At 30.9% G+C, this 5,779-nt stretch overlaps 1 non-coding gene across 1 annotated transcript; it reads left to right on the top strand.

Moving 5' to 3' along the window:
- Positions 1-240: 240 nt before the first annotated feature.
- LOC139903259 (small nucleolar RNA R71) lies at positions 241-347 on the top strand. The gene has a single exon (XR_011778093.1). It is a non-coding gene; the product is annotated as a small nucleolar RNA R71 (small nucleolar RNA).
- The last annotated feature ends 5,432 nt before the right edge of the window (positions 348-5,779 follow it).

The raw sequence follows: 5,779 nt of genomic DNA, 5'->3' as shown, positions 1-5,779 counted from the left end.
TCTAACTTTGCGGAAATGGAATCAAAGTCATGGCTAGAATCGGCTCTAGCTGCTTTAAATGAACGAAAAATATCTTTTTCTTGATGCCACTCATGTGAGTGGGAGGCTGTGTTATCAATAATTTTGTGAGCTTCAGTTGCGGTTTTCTTCATAATGGAACCACCAGCTGCTGTGTCGATGTCTTTTCGTGTAGCAACGTCGACACCTTGGTAGAATACTTGTACTATTTGATAAGTGTCTAAACCGTGCTGAGGACATCCTCTCAACAACTTTCCGAATCTTGTCCACGCTTCATATAATGTTTCATTTGGCTTTTGTGCTAACGTAACAATCTCTCCTTGAAGTCTCATGGCTTTAGATTCCGGAAAGAATCTTTTAAGAAATTTCTCAACTAAAACATCTCATGTATCAATCGCTCCTTCAGGTAACGATTTTAACCAATCTTTGGCTTCTCCTTTTAAAGTCCAGGGAAATAAATGAGATAGATCTGTTCATCCTCAACTTCTCTGATTTTAAATAGAATACAAATCCTATTAAAGGTTCGAAGATGTTCGTTTGGATCTTCTTTCGGCGTACCACTAAATTGGCATTGATTAGTTACCATGTGCAGGATTTGTCCTTTGATTTCATAATCTGGCGCATTAATGTCTGGTTGATTAATGGCATGACCTTGGCCCGTGCGTGTGGCTCTCATTCGATCGTCCATACTTAGAGGTTCCGGATTTTTCATGATTGAATTTGATGAATCTGAATCACTAGAGGATTCTGATTTAATGGTTTCTTCCTCGATAACCTCTGGTTGTATAATTTGTGGTTCAGGAGGAATGATTAGTGGTTCAGGATCTCTGAATTGTCCTTGAATATCCTCCGGGTTCTCAATTGTGAAGTCGGGTTCAAAAAATGGATTATCGGAAATTTGAATTGGAGTACTCGTTCGACTAGATGATGATTCTAAAGAAAAATCAACGGCGACAATATTGGCTAGATGTCTTGATCTAGTTACAGGTGGTGAACGTATGAAAGGTGTTGAACGTTTTGCTCGGTGCATTCACTGAATATCCTATTAGAAATTATATAAGTTATCAAATTAACAGACTTTTCTGCTTTTGCCCACGTTTCGAATAGCCAAAAGATGCAGCAGGGAGCCAGGATCCTTTAAATCGGAAAATCCACAACTCAGCCACTAACAAATCCAACTATTACTACGAAGCAGAAAATTTTGGATGTCTATCAATTTAATTGCTTAAAATAATTTTTTCGTCGAAGTTTAAAGAAGAAAAAAATTTATGTCCTAAAAACTAGAGTGTAGAAATGAGAAAGAAAAAGAGTGCGTCGAAAAACGTCGAAAAATAAAAATTCGAAAAATAATAATAAGAAAGTAAAGCTTCGAAACTTAAAAGGTCTAAAAACTACAAATTAAAAATTGCGTCTAAAGGTATTAAAACTTAAAAGGAATTCTATATCCAAAACGGAAATTACTTAAAAGGCACTAAAATCTATTAAATACTAAAGCGAAAAAACGGTGTCGTAATTTTCTAAAGCGCCTAAATCTTAATCTAAAGGAAAAGCACTTAAGAGATTTTACGGCAAAGCTTAAAAATCTAGAAATATAAAATAACTACGGCAAAAACTAAGTTTAAAACTAATTACAAGTGATAAATATACAAATTACAATTTAACGATAAAAAATACAAAATATAAAAATAAAACTAAAGTTATAAAAATACAATTTTATAAAAATATTATTTTTATTTTATAAAAATATTATTCTATATATTTAATAATAATATTTAAACTTAATATTACAAATTATAAATTAAAACTAGATATAAATATTTATTAATTAATTAAAAACATTAATTAGGTTTAATAATAATAATTATAATTAATTAAAACCCTAAATTCGTAATTAATGCAGTCCAAGGTTCAGCCTGTCAGACAGGCTCCGCGACTGCGGTTTGTTTGTGCCAATGAGCCTCCGCGATTGCGGAGTAATGCAGGCTCAGAATGCATGCAGGTTCAAAAATGCAGTTTCAGTTTTTGATATATTTTTTTTTTACTTTGATTTTTATTTATAGAAAATATTATGTAATTTAACTAAATCTTATATTTAAAAAAAAATTACTTATTAGTTTTTATAACTTAAAAAAAATAAACTTTTTAATTTAAACACTTAAAAGTATAGAAATTTATTATTATTATTTTTTATATTTTTGTATTTTTATGTTTAAAACTTATTATATTTTACAAAAATAGATTAAACACTTCAATATATCTATATATATATATATATATATATATATATATATATATATATATATATATATATATATATATATATATATATATATATATATATATATATAGCGTTTCGCTTCGGCGTTATTTCCCCGGCAGTGGCGCCAAAAATACTTGATGTGTGCAGCGGTGTATACGAAATACTTATATTTTTATTACAAAATACTATTAAACACGATACAATTTTACGCAAGTTATTTATTTATTTATAGAATGGATATACCTAAACCTTGCTACAACACTTATAGGCAGTGTACCTAATCATAGAGTAATGTAGTTTTTAGTAAGTCCGATTCATTCCACAGGGATCCACTTATTGCGTACACTATATTTTTAAACAATTATATTTGTATATAAATATATATATATAAGTAGTATTATTATTATTATAAAAGGGGGTTTTACCGTTTAATAACCGATTTGTCGATTTTAATTCCTAATGCAAAATATTAAAAATAAATATAACTTAATTTAAAGCGTAAATTAAATGACGATAAATAAAAATGCGATAAAATAAAAGTACGATAATTAAAAGTGCAATAATTTAAAATTTGATAAATAAAAATGCGATGAGATATAAAATAAAGGAATTATGCTTATTTAAATTTCCGTAATCATGATGTTTGACGTGTTGATTTTAATTTATTACCAAGGGTTAATTGTCCTTTGTCCTGGATTATTTGATAAGTCCATATGGTTTTGTCCATAATAGTCCATCGGTCATAATTATAAAGTACGAAAGTCTTCGCCAAATTAACCTTATACCCAAAGTCAAATATTCCAACTAATTGGGGATTTAAACCATAATAAGATTTTAATACATTGTTAATGATTACACCAGGTTATCGACTGCGTGTAATCCAAGGTCTTAATACTTTATTAACAATTACACCAATTACCCTTGAATGTAATTCACCCCTGTTTTAATGAGTCCATTGACTATTAATCGATCCCCGTGTCCGGTCAAATGAACAATTATTCATATTTATAAATATCCCACCCACCATACCCAGTCAAGCGTATGTGGTTATACATAGATACGTCAAATTGTAACCTTTATATTAAATTAACAAGATATCATTTAGCTAATTAAATATAAAGCCCATTAATAGCCTATAGTCCAATTTTCACAAGTGTCGGTCTTTTGTTCAAACCCCAATTATGGTCCAAAGCCCAATAACCCAGTCTTAATATTTAGTCCAACCTCATGATTACTTCGGCTTAAATAAGCATAATAATAACTTAGCTACAAGACATTAATTTAAAAAGGAAAAACATAGCTTACGGTGATTATTAATTTCGTAGCGTTACACGGACAGAGTTCCGACTTAAAACCCGTAAAACATTCGTTACAATAACCCAACTAACTTATTATTAACTTAAAATTAAAATTATAAATATAAATATAAATATATAAATATAGATTGAGAGATTGAAGTAGAAAAAGGGATGATGAGTTCGGCAGAATGTGCGGCCTTTTATAGGCCCATTTTGAACTGTACAGCTCCGCGACTACGGAGGTTTTGTTCCTCACAGCTCCGTGACTACGGAGCTTTGGATTCCTGCTCACCAAAATGAATTAAATGTGGGCTGCTTAATATTTTATAATATAATATATATATAATTAATTATATATTATATTATATTCTTGTGCAAAGTTGACTTGTAATTTCAGGTCCGTTGAGTCGTACGTTGATAGTTGGTTCATGTCTCGGTTCCGAATTTTCGAACGCCTTTTCGTACGATTTAATATCTTGTACTTTGCGTTTTGCGGCTTGTACTCTTGTCATTTTTAGACGTTTCTTATCAATAATTTGAACCACTTGGATTGTATCTTGTACATTTGAGCATTTTGGTCATTTGCGTCTTCAAATTGTCGAATATGTCTTTTGTCTTCACCTTTTATTATTTAAACAAATATTACTTGAAAATAGAACAATTGCAACTAAAAGCTTGTCTTTCTGGAAGGATAATGCTATGAAATATATGTTCATTTTTAGCATTATCATTGTGATACATAAACTTCTTCATTTATGACACCATTTAAAAAGGCACTTTTGACATTCATTTGATAAAGTTTGAAATTATTAGCACATGCATATACAAGAAGTATTCTTATTGACTCTACCCTAGCGACGGGAGCAAATGTTTCATCATAATCAATTCCCTCTTGTTGGCTATATCCTTGTACAACTAGCCTAGCTTTGTTTCTAACTACTTTGCCATCTTCATCTAGTTTATTTCTATAGACCCATTTTGTACCTATGATGTTGCTCTCACTCGATAAAGGAACCAAATCCCATACATCACTCCTTTGGAATTGATTTAATTCCTCTTGCATAACTTCTATCCAACTTTCATCTAATAAAGCTTCCTTAATATTTTTGGGTTCTATTTGGGAGATAAAAGCATAGTTGGCAATTAGGTTAAATGCTTGTGACCTAGTGGTTCTAGTGTTGATGTCTCCTATGACTTGGTCTATGGGATGATCCTTTATATGTTTAATATCTATTGAGGATGCTAAGTTATCCTTACTTGGTTTCAAATGAGATCCATCCTCATTGAACTCGATTTGAGTTGGCATTATTTCTATAACATCTTGTTCGATCACATCATCATCCTCTAAAGGTTTAGTCTTAGGTGGTGGAGGAGTTTCATCAAATGTGACATCTAGGGATTCTTCTATGACATTTGTATATTTATTTAGAACCCTATATGCCTTACTTTCTAACGAATATCCTAAGAATACCCCTTCATAAGCTTTAGGCTCAAACTTTGTAAGATATTCCTTTTTGTTTAAGATAAATCATTTGCACCCGAATACTCTAAGATGACTTACGGTTGGTTTGCTACCATTTAAAATTTCATAAGGTGTTTTATCCATTGATGGCCTAATTAAGACTCTATTTTTGAATGTAGGTGGAGGTGGCAACGGCTTCACTCCAAAACTTTTGAGGTATTGATTGTTCATTTAACATAGTTCGACTCATTTCTTGAAGAGTTCGGTTTTTCCTTTCAACAACCCCATCGGATTGAGATGTGCGAGGAGCCGAGAAATTATGAATGATATCATTTAAATCACAAAAGACTCCAAATTGAGCATCATTATCAAATTCTCTACCATGATTCGTTCTTATTGTTACTATAGTACAACCAAGCAAATTTTGTATCTTAGCAGCAAAGATTATAAATCTTTCACATGCTTCATTTTTATGCTTTAGAAATAGTGTCCATGTATATCTTGAAAAGTCATCTACTATTACTAAAGTATAAAAATTTCCTCCATAACTTTGAACGGCCGATAGCCCAAATAAGTCCATGTGCAAAAGTTTTAGACATCTTTTAGTAGAAATAAAATTCTTAGGTTTATGACTTGCATGAACTTGTTTTCCTATCTTGCATGCATCACAAAAGTGGCTTTCATATTTTAATTTAGGCAAGTCTCTAACTATGTCCTTTGAGGATATGTTATGAATTAGTT

Source organism: Rutidosis leptorrhynchoides, chromosome 3 (assembly GCF_046630445.1).
Source record: "Rutidosis leptorrhynchoides isolate AG116_Rl617_1_P2 chromosome 3, CSIRO_AGI_Rlap_v1, whole genome shotgun sequence".
In the NCBI taxonomy this organism is placed as follows: domain Eukaryota; kingdom Viridiplantae; phylum Streptophyta; class Magnoliopsida; order Asterales; family Asteraceae; genus Rutidosis; species Rutidosis leptorrhynchoides.
Note: the sequence above shows the minus strand (reverse complement) of the source record. Positions and strands in the feature narration are given on the sequence as shown.